The sequence below is a fragment of the Giraffa tippelskirchi genome, chromosome 4 (assembly GCF_054371585.1).
Source record: "Giraffa tippelskirchi isolate mGirTip1 chromosome 4, T2T-mGirTip1v1.2.pri, whole genome shotgun sequence".
NCBI lineage: Eukaryota > Metazoa > Chordata > Mammalia > Artiodactyla > Giraffidae > Giraffa > Giraffa tippelskirchi.
In genome coordinates this window covers 168,123,642-168,138,055 of record NC_137278.1, presented here as the reverse complement: position 1 = coordinate 168,138,055, position 14,414 = coordinate 168,123,642, and the positions used below count along the sequence as shown (strand labels likewise).

The 14,414-nt window shown below is 46.1% G+C and overlaps 1 long non-coding RNA gene across 1 annotated transcript; it reads left to right on the top strand.

Moving 5' to 3' along the window:
* Positions 1-18: 18 nt before the first annotated feature.
* LOC145545926 (uncharacterized) lies at positions 19-7,995 on the top strand. Its single transcript, XR_014082336.1, has 4 exons — positions 19-206; positions 4,788-4,929; positions 5,531-7,351; positions 7,733-7,995. It is a non-coding gene; the product is annotated as an uncharacterized LOC145545926 (long non-coding RNA).
* Positions 7,996-14,414: the final 6,419 nt, after the last annotated feature.

Sequence of the window (14,414 nt, the reverse complement as noted above, 5' to 3'; positions counted from 1 at the left end):
TCGGCGCCCGCTTCTGACGTCATTCGAAAGCGCCGAACAGGAAAGGGGTGGGGGAAGATTTGGTATCCGAGGCAGCGGGGTCTGGAGTCCATGAGGGCTAGACTGCTGTGTACGGTCGTGTTGAATGGGTTTTACAAGACATCCGTGACGATGTTTGCGGGCTTCGTGGCAGTAATGAATAAATAAATGAAACTGGAACTGTAAAGGTCAGAGCCAAATTTACACCAACCTTTATTTTGCCTCCATATTCTTAGAGCTGAGAACGGTAGAGGTTTTAGGTTTGTTTTTAAAAGCTCTCTTCAAAATGAACTTTTTTTTTTTTTTTCTTCTCTGGCCGGGCGGTAGGGCTTCTGGGATCTTAGTTCCCCAAGCTCAGCAGAGCAGTGAAAGCCCCAGCCTTACTTTACACTGGATGACCAGGGAATTTCCCCAAATGAATTATCATTTCAAGGAGATAGTTCAGCCATTACATTTCATTACATTCTTGCATGTTACTTATATACTAAGTACAAGGTAGTGGTTGTAGCAGCAGCAAATACAAAGTGCTTGATATATACAGGAGGCACCATTTTAAGTGCCTTATGTAAACTTGGTGACTTCTTAACCCTTTGTGGGAGATCTTACTCCCATTTTACGCGTGGGGAAATGTTATCTTTCCCAAGGCCACACAGCTAGCAAGTAGCTAGGATACTGTCAACTACAAATTGGCACTTACCATGGGCACTTGCTTCCCTGGTGGCTCAGATAGTAAAGAATCTGCCTACAATGCAGGAGACCTCGGTCTGATCCCTGGGTTGGGAAGATACCCTGGAGGAGGAAATGGCAACCCACTCCAGTATTCTTGCCTGGAGAATCCCATGGACAGAGGAGCCTGGTGGGCTACAGTCCCTGGGGTTGCAGAGAGTTGGACATGACTGACCAACTAACACTTTCACACACTATGGACACTTGCCATCTACCTCTACAAGAATTATATCATGATGGGCTGGCTTCTGTAGCTGCTGACCTTCAATACCCTGTGAACCTAGTTCAGGGTGGGGAGCAGAAATGAGGCTCTTTGTGCTGGGGAAAAACTGGCAGGACAGGTCATCATGTAGTTAGATATTTTCAAGAGCTGATTTTCTTGGCTGTGTGACCCTGTCTTGGTCACTTGCCCTCTTTGAGCTTTCATCTCTCTTCCCTACATCTGAGACTGGCAGGCAAAACAGGAGGGTGGTTGCTATGGAGAGAGTGGTGGCAAAGAAAACCCGCAGCATATGCTCTGCCCCAGCTTTATTGTCAGAATAGGCTGTCCACATATGGGGTCAATTTGTGTGCAGTTTGCAACACATTTTCCTCACATATAATAGTTTGCTTGGTTTTGCAACAATATTGATGAAACATGATGAAAAATTATCTCCATTTAATTTTTTCCAATATTTTGGCTGCACCATGTGCCTTGCATCATCTCAGTTCGCTGACCAGGGATTGAACCCCGGCTGCAGGAGCAAAAGCCCCAAATCCTAACCCCTAGGCCAATAGGGAACTCCCCCTCTATTTCAAAGGTGAGGAAATTCAGCAATGAAAAGCCTTAACTGAGATCACACTCAGTTAGAGTCAGAACTACAACTAGACACCAGCAATTCTGTACACTCAGCCGACCCCCTTGGAACTTGCCCAGTCTTCCTGCATTGGGAGCACAGAGTCTTAGCTGCTGGATCACCAGGGCAGTGCCCTGCTTTTGGCCCATTTTTAAAGGTGGTATGACAGGCTGTATTTTTCAGAAATGACTGCAACAATATCTTCCTTCAGACGTGTTTTTCCACTATGTGTTCTTGATGCTCCCCCATCAAAACTTGAGGTCTAACTCTACCCACCCCAGCCTTGAGTTTGGATAGGCTTATGACTGCTTTGACCAATATACAGCATGACAGAAGTTCCAAGGTTAGGTCATAAATAGGATGCAAATTCTGCCTTTTCTCCCCCCACGAGACACTTATGTTTGGAGTTCTGAGCTGCCATATAAAAAGTCTGACTACCCTGAGGCCACTATGTTGTGAGGAATCCAAACCACACAGAGAGGCCACATGTGGGTGCCCCAGTAGACAGTCCTAGTTTTTGAATCAAGCCAGACACATAAATGAAAGAGCCTTCAGATGGTTCCAGCACACAGACACTAACCCCTCCTCTCAGCCTTTGAGTTTTTCCACCTGAGACTCAGACCCTGTGGAGCAGAGACGAGCTCTCCCCACTGTGCTTTGCCCCCAATTCTGACACCTCTCCCCTGAATCTGTGAGCATAGTTAAATGGTTGTTGCAAACCCTTAATTTTTTTTTAATCCTTCCATAATTCTTTATTGTGGTTAAATATACTATAAAATTTACCATTTTAACCATTTTTAAGTGTACAGTTCAGTGGCAGTCAGTACCCAACCACTAAGCTTTGAGGTCATTTTAAAATGCAGCAATAATTATGGGAACAGGCAAGAATCTGGGCTATATTTAGACCAGAGCACATGAGCTGATTTCTTAGTAAAGGCTGACTTATTAACATCTGGCTGGGCTTAGGTGTACACACCTGGTATGCAGGAGTGGGCTTGTATTTGAGTAGTTGCCTCTGGATTCTTTCACTCTGGGGCTGCCCTCTCATGAGACAGCTGCTGCTCCATGATGGTGTCAGTGCAGGGTGGGTATTTGATAAGTATTTGTTAAATGAGTAAATAAAGAATAGAAGGTGGAGTATGGCTCTAGCTACCTTGGGCCTGCTGAACTCACACTCTTTTACTGGGTTTAGATCTGATATTCTGCCACCTCAACCCAAGCTGTGAATTCCCTTTAGGATTGAAAATCCAACTGCACTTGGCATTTAGTTTCTTATAACAAAAATTGAAAGAGATCATGCTTAAGTAGTTCCATTTCTAAGCTTGATTCTTGGGAACACTGATGAGCATATTTAACACAGAAAAGCCTCTTTGCCAGAGGCCAGAAAAAAAATGTACTTGGTAGCATGTTGGCTATTCTTAGAGCTAAAGGTCCCAGAAGATTGGACCCAAGCCCATGCAAGGCTGTCATTACACCGTTTAGCTCAGTGCTGGGTACAATTAGGCTCATAAACATGATTTCTGATTGGTCCCAAGCCAGAGGAGGAAGTGAAGTGCATGGTACCCACACACCCATTACACTAGGCTCTATTTTTTGCCCCTTCTATAGCTAACCCTACAATATTAGTTAGCTGACAAGGAGTGGGAAGGATAATAATAGCTACCAGTTACTAAGTGCTAGAGACTTCTACTGCAAACAGATTTTGCCATGACACAATCAATTTTATTTTTCTAGAACTGAACTTTTCATTTTCATGAAAATAGGAACCATCAGGGCTTTGTTACTACAGTAGAGCCAGTCAATACCTAGCATGGTGCCTGGCACAATAAATGCTGTTAATATTTGTTGAATCAATGAATGATTTGCTTGCTTGCTCAGTTGCTTCAGTCATGTCTGACTCTTTGGACCCCGTGGACCTTAGCCTGTCAGGCTCCTCTGTCCATGGGGATTCTCCAGGCAAGAATACTGGAGTGGGTTGCCATTTCCTCCTCCAGCGGATCTTCCCAACCCAGGGATCGAACCCGGGTATCCTGCATTGCAGGCAGATTCTTTACCGTTGAGCCACCGGGGAAGTCCCAAGTGGATGATTATCAGAGTCCTAAACTGAAGTCCACAGACATCAGACAACTTGCTTAGAGTCACATAGTTAGTAAATAGCAATATACCATCCTGACTTTTAGCACAGAATCCTTTCCTCTATGCCTCAAGTTTTCTGGTAGACTTTTCCATTCATTCATTTATCTGTCAGAACTCTTCTAGATGCAAGTGACAGATAACCAAACTCTAATTGAATTGGGCAAGAAATGGAATTTACATGCTCTGACGACTCAAGGAAGCAACGACATAAATGGCTTCAGACTCGAGCTGGATCCAGGGGCTTAACTCATGTCATCAGGATTTGACCTCTCTCCCATTTTCTGTCTCTATTTTCCAGTGCATTTAGCTAATTCCAGGCCTTCAGCACTTTGCAGCTTGTGCTACTTGCTGTCCTAACAGAAGAGCACTTGCCTTTATAAACTCCGCTTCTCTGTCTCATTTGTCTCCTTGGTTCTGAAATGGTCACTTGCCCGCTCCTAAACCAGTCACTATAGTCAGGAGAAGGTGATGTTTTGCTTGGTTGGAGCTGAGCGTGTGTCCAACTCTGGAGCCAGAGAGGGAGTCAGCTCTTACATGGAGCATGTGGGTGAGAGTGGGGAAGAGGAGGGTTCTTTAGAAGAGAAACTGAGACGCGGTTCCCAGCAGTGGGCTGGCAGGAAGAACTGATGCTCAGGACATTCATAAAATGTTTTCTCTGAGATTTCCATGGCGGTCCAGTGGCTAAGACCCTATTCTCCAAATGCAGTGGTTTGATCCCTGGTCAAGGAACTAGATCCCACATGCTGTAACCAAGAGTCCACATGTTGCAACTAAAGATCCCACAACAAAGAACGAAGATCCCACGGGTGGCAACTAACACCTCGTGCAGCCGGGTAAATAAATATCTTAGAATTATTTTTTAAAAAAAACCCATTTTCTCTGACGTCTTTGTGCAGAGCTCTGTCTGAGAGACAGGGAGCTACAAAGATGAATATACCATAGTCCTTCCCCCAAGAGGAGTTGACACCCTAACGGAGGACCAGAGGTGCAAAATCAAGGGGAAACTGAGAAATGCAAGTGAATGTAGTTGTGGGGCCTGATGCTGACTCACTTACCTGGTTTCCCATCCAGATGCTGAGGGACAGCTGAGGTTTCTGACCCCTTAGCCTGCACCGAGACTCCGCATTTTCCCAAACCCTCCATTCTGGATGCCACCACCATCTCTATCTCTTAGGAAGGAAAATCCTTTCCCCAGTTTCAAGGAAGGTTCTGGGTAAGACCTCACTCTTTGTCTTAAGTTGAAACTTCAATCCCATAAGCTTGCTAACTCCAGTTCTACCTTGGTTTTCTGCTCAAATTTCTCTCCAGGTGACCAGCTGTGTGGTAGTGAGGTTCTAATCCCAGATGTGAGGCTGGAGCAGAGTGGACGGGAGGAGACAGGTGGAGAGGTGGGGGGCAGCTAGATGGTGACCATCTTGGCAGTTGGTGGTAAGGGAGGCTGGGGGCCGTCATGGGACATACGACAGACAAAGGGAACATGTAACTTATGTTTTCATGTCATCTGATCTCTGGTGTGTAGAATGTGTGCTGGGGGACCAAGTGAACGTGGGGAAACCATCAGGAGGCTACCGTATGGCTAACCTAGGGGGAGATGATGCCATTTGGATTAGAGCAAGGCTGAGGAGGGATGGAGGGAAGCCGGAAAAGCTGCCATCTCCTGATGGGAGGGTCTGTAAAGAATTGGTGGCTGTGTTTATTTTACCACAGACGAGAAGACTGAGACCTAGAAAAAGGATGTGACTGATCTAAGATATGGGGTCAGGGCCTGAGTCTTCCAACTTCATTCTTACGTGGCTCCTTTCACACCCACACAGCCCCTTCTGGAAGGGAAGGCAGGAATGGGCACCTCGGGAAGACGGACACTTCACCAAAGTCCCAGGTGAAAGAAATCAGTCACATCCCCACCATCTCAAGTCCCACCTGGTGGCATTAGCAGAGGTTTCTGAGGAGACAGAACCCTATTTCCATTGTAACGAGAACAAGGATTGGGAAGTGGATCCAGTTGCTCACAAGAAGCAGAGAAAGGATGGGTGGGGCAAAGGTTTTGATCTCCCTGCTTCAGGATGGCAACAGAGAAATGATTTTACTCTAAAGGGTCCTGGAGACATTTAAAGTCAAGTTCTGGGCTCCTCTGGCCAGCTTCTAGCAAACATCAGGCATCACACAGGTCAAGTTGAACTCCCATGTTTGACTTGTCCACCAGAGAGTGATCCATCTTAGGACTCCGAGAGCTTGGAGGAGAAGACATGCCCAGTGAATATTTGAACAAGAAGTGGAAGCATGACATCTCTGGACCCCTCTTAAGGATGGAGTGAGTAGAATGATGTAGTTGTTGCCTGGTTATTAGACATTAAAACAGAGTTATCAGATTCTAATTACAGGGTTTGTTAGTGCAGTGTTCACTGCTGTATCACCCTGCCTAGCACAAAGTAGGTACTGAGTTAATATTTACTGAGTGAATGAGTGAGTGAGTGAACGCGTGAGACTCCCATCACTCCTCTGGAGACAGTTTGAGAACCCCCTCAATGTGGAAGTGTGGCTCCACCTAGTGGCCACTCAAGGATTGTGCCTGGAGCTTGAGCATTCTTTGCCCCAACTTGTTCTTGAACTGAAGCATCTCTAATTGCGATCTCTAATTTCCCATTGGAAAAGACCCTGATGCTGGGAAAGACTGAGGGCAAGAGGAGAAGGGGGTGATAGAGGATGAGATGGTTAGATAACATCACTGACTCAATGGACATAAATTTGAGCGAACTCTGGGAGATAGTGAAGGAGTTGGACACGACTTAGCAACTGAAAACAACAACTTCACCCAGTTTGGCATGAACCACCATGTATGACAGCCCAGACTTGCAGATGAGCGGAGCCTATCTGCAGCCCTGAAATGGGAAGTTTCAGAACAACACTATTTGAGGATGGAGGGGGCCAGCTATGTGAAATAAGTGAGAACTGCTGATGTGTCAAGAATGCTGGACCAGGTGTCCAGAGGCCTGTCACTAGTCTGCTGTGTGATCTTGGGCAACCAACTTGCTCTCTCTGAGCTTCAGTTTTACCATCACACAGCTGTGTACCCTGTTGTACCCCTGTGCTAATTCTCAGATCCCAACATAGCTTCACTGGACACGTGGGGACCACCTTGCCCATGTTCCAGCAGAGGAAACCAGCTTTGAATGAAGTAAGAAGCCCATGGCCACATGGCTAACAAGGATCAGGATCAGGATTTGAATTCAGATCTGTCTGACTCCAGCACCTGTACTGCTAGCATCAATCACACTGATGCTTCCTAAAGCCATTCAATGGTAGTTCTGCACATCTTCTTCAGCCCGTGTCTTTCCTTTTGAGAGGCTGTGTATCACAAGACTTAAGGGTGTGGCCTCCAGAGTCCACCTCTCTCAACCTGAATCCTGAGTTTACTTACATATCTGATTCTACGAAGATACCTACTTGTAAAGTATGTGACCTTTGGCAAATCACTTGATTTCACTCCATTTCAGTTTTCCCATCTGTAAAATGGAATTGAAAACAACATAGGATATTCATTCATTATTGATTTAACTCAGAATACTACCTAGGCTATCCAGTATTTATATGTTTTGACCATAAATATATAGTTACACAGATACATACATACATAGGTAAGTTTTTATATGTTTTAACTATTATTTTCTGTCTTTGAACTTTTGCTGCTAATGACATAGTCTCAAAGAGCTGTACATATAGATCTTTAATATTTTTCCAAGTAAAGTATATTTAGAGCTACAGACCGACAAGACTGAAGAGAAGACTTTCACTGTCCACCTATAATGTTGTGTCCTGTTACGGGACAACCTTGTTTGCAGGGCACTCTGAAATAATATATGAATTTTATAAATATTGTAGTTATATTGTGAAGAGCACAAGTATATTGCATTCTATTATTCAGGGGTAGAAATATTAATTCCTTATATGCAAATATTTAAAATTAATTGGTATTTTTGTAATCTTGTTTCTGCCTTTCTTCATTTTTATACTTGGAGCTTCCACAATGGATATGACCTGCATTTCTCTTGACCTCCCAGAGGCCTCCATCTATGCCAAGATACCAGGATTGGAAGAAGCTAAATCTCAGAAATCCCCTTGGAGACTGAAATGTAAACGAGGGGGCTCTGCCCTCCCAGGAGGCCCTGTGGTGACATAGCTGAGGTGGCCGAACCTGGTGGTAGGGTCTGGAGCCATCTCGGCTCATCGCTAGAGTCTGTTCATGCAGACTTGCCTGTGACCCAATAAACTATGGGAGGAAGTTCTGACCCAGATTCCTTTAACACCGCCGTGCTGATCAGCGAATGGAAACGCAAACCCATCTTCCCAGAACAGAGCTTCTCAGCCTCAGCACTGATGACATTTAGGGTCAGATAATTCTGCCATGGAACCTATCCTGTGCCTCGTAGGATGATTAGCAGCATCCCAGCTCGGCCACTAGATGCCAGCAGCACCCCCTCCCTCGGCTGTGACACCAAAAATATCTCCAGACCTTGCCAAATACCCTGGGGGAAGCTCACAGCCCCCTCCCCTCACTGAGAACCTCCATCATACAGTAAGTGGAGGTATGTCACAGGCAGGCAGTTTGCTAAACCAAGTCCCAGTCACATGCGTGGCCGGTGCCCCAGTCAGATAGTTTTGGAGAAGTCTGTGATGACGGTTTGTGTACAGAGGTAGTTGGGGTGGGAGGTTGGCCTTGGCTTATCTGGATCATTGACCAATACTCGTTCTCCACACTGCCTTGTAGGCAGGGCCTTGCTTTTTGCAAAAAAGCAAAAAGATCATGTTTCATTAATAGGTATATAAAGACATAATCTAAAGGCTGAAATCCTAGGTGTTTGGGGCAGTCTGTAAACAGCATAGTTTCTTGTTCTAATTTTTATGCTCTCAAAGGGCATTTCTTTTTTTTTTAATTTATTAATTTATTTATTTTAGTTGGAGGCTAATTACTTTACAATATTGTAGTGGTTTTTGCCATACATTGACATGAATCAGCCATGGGTTTACATGTGTTCCCCATCCTAACCACCCCCCCCATCTCCTTCCCCATCCCATCCCTCTGGGTCATCCCAGTGCACCAGCCCTGAGCACTTGTCTCATGCATTGAACCTGGACTGGTGTTCTGTTTCACATATGATAATATACATGTTTCAATGCTATTCTCTCAGATCGTCAAAGGACATTTCTAAGGAAGATGTTTCAGATGGTCAGCCCCACTCCCCCTGCCCAAGTACCCTTGAAACATCCTCTTTCAAGCCATTCACACTTCTTTCCCTTAATCCCCTTCTCTGCTCCTGCCCCTTGAGTGGCCTCTCTGTCCCACTTGGAACACAAGCTGCTTTTGGCCAATCTGCTTGATGAAAGTGAAAGAGGAGAGTGAAAAAGTTGGCTTAAAGCTCAACGTTCAGAAAACTAAGATCATGGCATGTGGTCCCTTCACTTCATGACAAATAGATGGGGAAACAGTGGAAACAGTGTCAGACTTTATTTTTCTGGGCTCCAAAATCACTGCTGATGGTGATTGCAGCCATGAAATTAAAAGACGCTTACTCCTTGGAAGGAAGGTTATGACCAACCTAGATAGCGTATTTAAAAGTAGAGACATTACTCTGCCAACAAAGGTCTGTCTAGTCAAGGCAATGGTTTTTCCAGTGGTCATGTATGGATGTGAGAGTTGGATGGTGAAGAAAGCTGAGCGCCGAAGAATTGATGCTTTTGACCTGTGGTGTTGGAGAAGACTTGAGAGTCCCTTGGACTGCAAGGAGATCCAACCAGTCCATCCTAAAGGAGATCAGTCCTGAGTGTTCATTGGAAGGACTGATGTTGAAGCTGAAACTCCAATACTTTGGCCACCTCGTGCGAAGAGTTGACTCATTGGAAAAGACCCTAATGCTGGGAAGGATTGGGGGCAGGAGGAGAAGGGGACGACAGAGGATGAGATGGTTGGATGGCATCACTGACTCGATGGACATGGGTTTGGGTAAACTCCGGGAGTTGGTGATGGACAGAGAGGCCTGACGTGCTGCGATTCATGGGGTCGCAAAGAGTCGGACACGACTGAGCGACTGAACTGAACTGAACTGAACTGATGCATGCGTATGTGGTTTTAGAAAACGTCCTTAGCTTTCTGTGTCATCTCTCCCCAGAATGGAGTGACTTATATCTAATGCTTGCTAAAGAAACTAATTCCTAAGTTGTCATCGGAAACAAGTGGCTGGAAAGGGTGACTGCTTATATTTAATAATATATGTGGTGTTTCAAAGCTTTCTTCACAGTGTCCCCTGGCGAGACACAGGAGGAAAAAAAAAGCCACCCGGCAGGGAAGGCAATTTACCAGACATTCACAGCGGGCTTGAAAAACATCTCACACCTCTAGTCAGGGAGAAGTGACTGGCAGCAAAAGGATGCACAAATGACTATCAGAAAACGTCTCTGAGAACACAGAGGTCTTAGAACGACTTATAACAGCTGAACAAAGAAAACATTATGAAAGGTCTTCTCCCACTCCCGCCCTGGCCTGCCCCCCAAGTCCTGACATCTATAGATGGTCTTTTCAGGCATGTTTTGGGGTATCCTTTGCGAGATGCCTGATGCAGTCACAACAGCTTGGGAGGACAGAGCAGCATCTCAGACCCCAGCGTACTCAGCAGTCACCTGGGCCTCCAGTTAAAATGCAGAGTTCAGGGCCGTAGGTCTGGAGTGGTGGTGAGTTTCTGCATTTCCTGCAAACTCCCAGTGAGGCTGATGCTACTGTCTGAGAAGCCCACTCAGAGAAGCAAGGGAGTCGAGTCGAGCACATCTTTTAGAGAAAGCTACCCAACCTTGCACAGACAGAGAAGCAGGGGTCAAGCAGAGAGCCCTCCGACTTGCCCACAGTTGCCAACAACGGCCAGAGGGAGTGGAGTGTGGGGCTGGGTAGAGCCAGTGGTGTCACTTCTCTCCTCATTCCAAGTAGACGCAGCAGTGGAAGGAGAAGGAGCTGGACTGTACCTTCCTCACTGGACAATTAAAGGATTTTACCCAACCGTGGGCTTCCCAGGTGGTGCTAGTGGTAAAGAACTCGCTTGCTAATGCAGGAGATAGAAGGGATGCAAGGTCAATCCCTGGGTCGGGAATATCCCCTGGTGGAGGGAGTGGCTACCCACTCTAGTATTCTTGCCTGGAGAATCCCATGGACAGAAGAGCCTGGAGGGCTGCAGTTGATGGGGTCGCAAAGAGTCAGACACAACTGAAGTGACTGAGTTCCCACCCAACGATACACAACCTCAGCTCATGCTTCATCTTGCCTGCATCCATGACCCTCCCTCAACATAATCGACAGAGTGAAGTGACCCCCACCCACACACTAAGTCACAAACAAAGGCCAGTCTGTCTAACCTCAGGCTGGCCACTAAGGACCCTTCCCTGCGGCTCAGCCCCGAATCACTGATTTGAAGTTGTCCAACACCCTGACTTCCTGCCGTCTGGACATCATAGTTATTTACTTATTTCCCTACTTCACTTAAAAAAAGCACATTTTGGGCTTTCTCAGTCTGCTCTTGTTCCCCCAAACACAGACGTTTTAAAGTTGAAGATGCTGTATGTACTGTAGGAAATGGGACAAACAGAACGATGTTTCAGTTCTAGCTGGTCAATTACAAAAACAAAACAAAGAACGGCCATGAAAAACCTCGGGTGCCTGTGGAAGTGTGAGGAGCTTCTGGTGGTTTATTCTTGAGGTGCTTCTGAAAGGTTGCAGCTAAAAGCAAAATTCGTGTTCAGGGCAGTCTCAGCAATTGGAAGCAAACAAGTCTCTTGTCCTCCAGGTGGAAGTCAGATAAGGAGCCTGGTTGCTGCACTGCACTGGGCCATGGAGGGAATAAACAGGGCCTTTGACCACAGGCTCTTTGAGTCTTCCCTCATTTAGAAAGCTCTAGGGACTTCCCTGGTGGTCCAGTGGCTAAAACTCCAAGCTCCCAATGCAGGGGGCCTGGGTTCAATCCCTGGTCTGGGAACTAGATCCAGATACTGCAACGAGGGTTGAAGATCCCAGGTGCTGGAACTAAGACGCAGCACAGCCAAATAAATATTAAAAAAAAACAAACAAACCAGAAAACCATTAAGAAGCAGTTGAGTCTTTGAAGCCTTTCTCAGCTTTAACAAGAGACTCAAACCCAAAACTCCCAAATTCAGATTGTGCAAGGAAAAAGGAATAAATCCAATTCTTTGTTAACACAACCGCATTCTGCTCCCCACACCCAGTGGTAACAGAGTCTTGGAAGCCAGGAGATGCCTCGTAGGTGTGGCATCACTTCCCCAGAGAAGTGATGTCCATCACTGAGTCACTCTTTGGGGGTGAAGTCAGCCTTCAGGAAACTTTCCCTCTGATGCTTTTTCTATTTATCCACAAGGCTGAAGACTCAGGTCAGTGGGACCTTGGCCCAATAAGTCATATTTCTGAATTGGAAAAGGGGCGGGCTCAGAGGCATAAATGGGCCAATCACGTCTCTTGTTTGACCCATCGCCCGGCAAAGCATGATCACAACTGGTGACCCATCTGCCAAAGAGGCATGGGGTTGATCCTGGGGTAGTGAGTCCCTGGAGGATGTCTGCCCACCTCTCACCACCTCACTTTGCACGGAGTCAGTCAGGCAGTAACTTGGTGCCCAGGTTATGCCTGTGTGTCAGGGAGCACCCAGAGGGACCCGTCATACTCCTCTCTGTCCCCAGTGAAATCAGTACCCATGAAATGTTGGCTGATCTGATCAAAACCCTGATAGCACTCGACACTCCTTTCTCCACCAAACAAAACTCAGAACAAAACTACATCCCGAAGCAGCTGACCTTAGACTAATATCTCACCATAGATATACACGATTAACCTCTTAGCCCATAAGGCTTTTTCTTCCTCTTCTGAATAGTTATCTGAATGGTCATTTTTAAAGCACTGGGGAGAGAGAGAAGCATCATGTTTTCCCCACCTCTCTTTACAGGAAGCAATAAATGAAGAGGCGTGGGCTTGCTCAGAAGTCAGATCAGCCCTGGTCCACAGCCCAGCTCCGCACTTACCTTTTATTTATTTACTTATTTGGCTGCACCGGGTCTTAGTTGTGGCATGTGGGGTCTAGTTCCCTGACTAGGGATCAAATCCGAGGCCCCTGTATTGGGAGCACGATGCCCCAGACACTGGACCCCCAAGGGATTCCCTGCACTTACCTTTCGGCTTTGCTCTCTGCACCTCAGCTTTCCCATATGTAAGATGGAAATACAGATCCTTTTCAGATAGGGTTCATGGTGAGGATTGAGATAGTGCATATAAAGTACTTGGTATAGTATCTGCCACATGATGAAAGCTGAATAAGGGTTTGATCTTACTATAATATCCAAGTCAGAGCAACGCTGGATTTTACTGTTTTCATGTTTATATACATGCAGAACGTCTTTCCATGGTAGGAATGTAAATGATTTGCTGTGGTGGTCGTTTACCTGTCAAGAAACCATTCTCTAAAACTAACCCCATCCTGTCATGCCAATTTCCGCAAAGATATGAGAAGAACATGAAATATAAAGGAATGGGAAAACGCCACTCTCCCGTGCACTGAAAATGATATTTTGGTCACATAGAAGCATCTCTGATGCAGTAAACAGAGGTGCCAAACTTGGGTACCACTTCCATCACCACTGGGATGAAATGTGACAGCGACTGACACTCACAGAGTAAGATTCCTTACCTGAGAGCTCAGAGCAGGAGTCCCCGGGGGCTCCAGGGAGTGAGGCTGTCAAGAGGGTGTCCAACTGGAATCTGGTGGGTGACTCCTCAAATTCACAGTGTAGTAAGGGGGGTGTGCTGTCAGGCTGCCCAGGGCTGGATGACTGACAGAGCCACTGCTGGCCTTTGGGGACCCAAGGCTGTGCGGGAGCTGGATTTAACTGATCAGAGTGATAAGACCGGAGGCAGCCAGCTCCAGGGTAGGGACAAACCCCAGTTTACCTTCTGTTCTCCCTGCTTGCCCAGCCCTTGGTGAACACCGCATTCTGCATTTTGACAGAACCTTCCTCCCCACTCCCCCCAATGCTGCAAAAGTGCCTCTCCACATCTGGCTTCATCAATGCAGTGACAGTCCCATTCTCCCTTTTTTAAAATATTTTTGGTCATGCCGTGCGGCTTGCAGGATCTTAGCTCCCCAACCAGAGACTGAACCTAGGTACATAGCAGTGAAAGCATGGAGTCCTAACCACTGGACTATCAGGGAATTCCCCTGATGTTCCCATTCTGTAAGTGAGAAGACTGAGACTGGCAGAGGAACTCATTTACCAGGACTCGTGGCCAAACTAATGCACCACTCATGGTTTTTCTCTGAGTCTGCCTTAAAAAATGCATAAGAGTTGTGGCTTTGACATGCATGATTTCACATACCTGGATTTCTTTCTACTTTAAAAAATGGCCCTCCCTAACTTGATTGCTTTACTGAAATCTATTCTTTTCCCCTTTATAAAAAGAAGTCCCATTTTTCAGTGACTGAACTGCTTCTAGCTACTTTTTCTCTTTCCAGCTGGTGAGGTTTGGTAGAACATTTCTCTTCCTTCTGTATTCGATAAGTAAGACTAATGAATAGATCTGCTGCCTCACTAACTGTATGAGGACAAATAAGGTGGCAGATTTTAATAAAATGAAGCCCTGGCAAAAAATAAAGGCCGGGA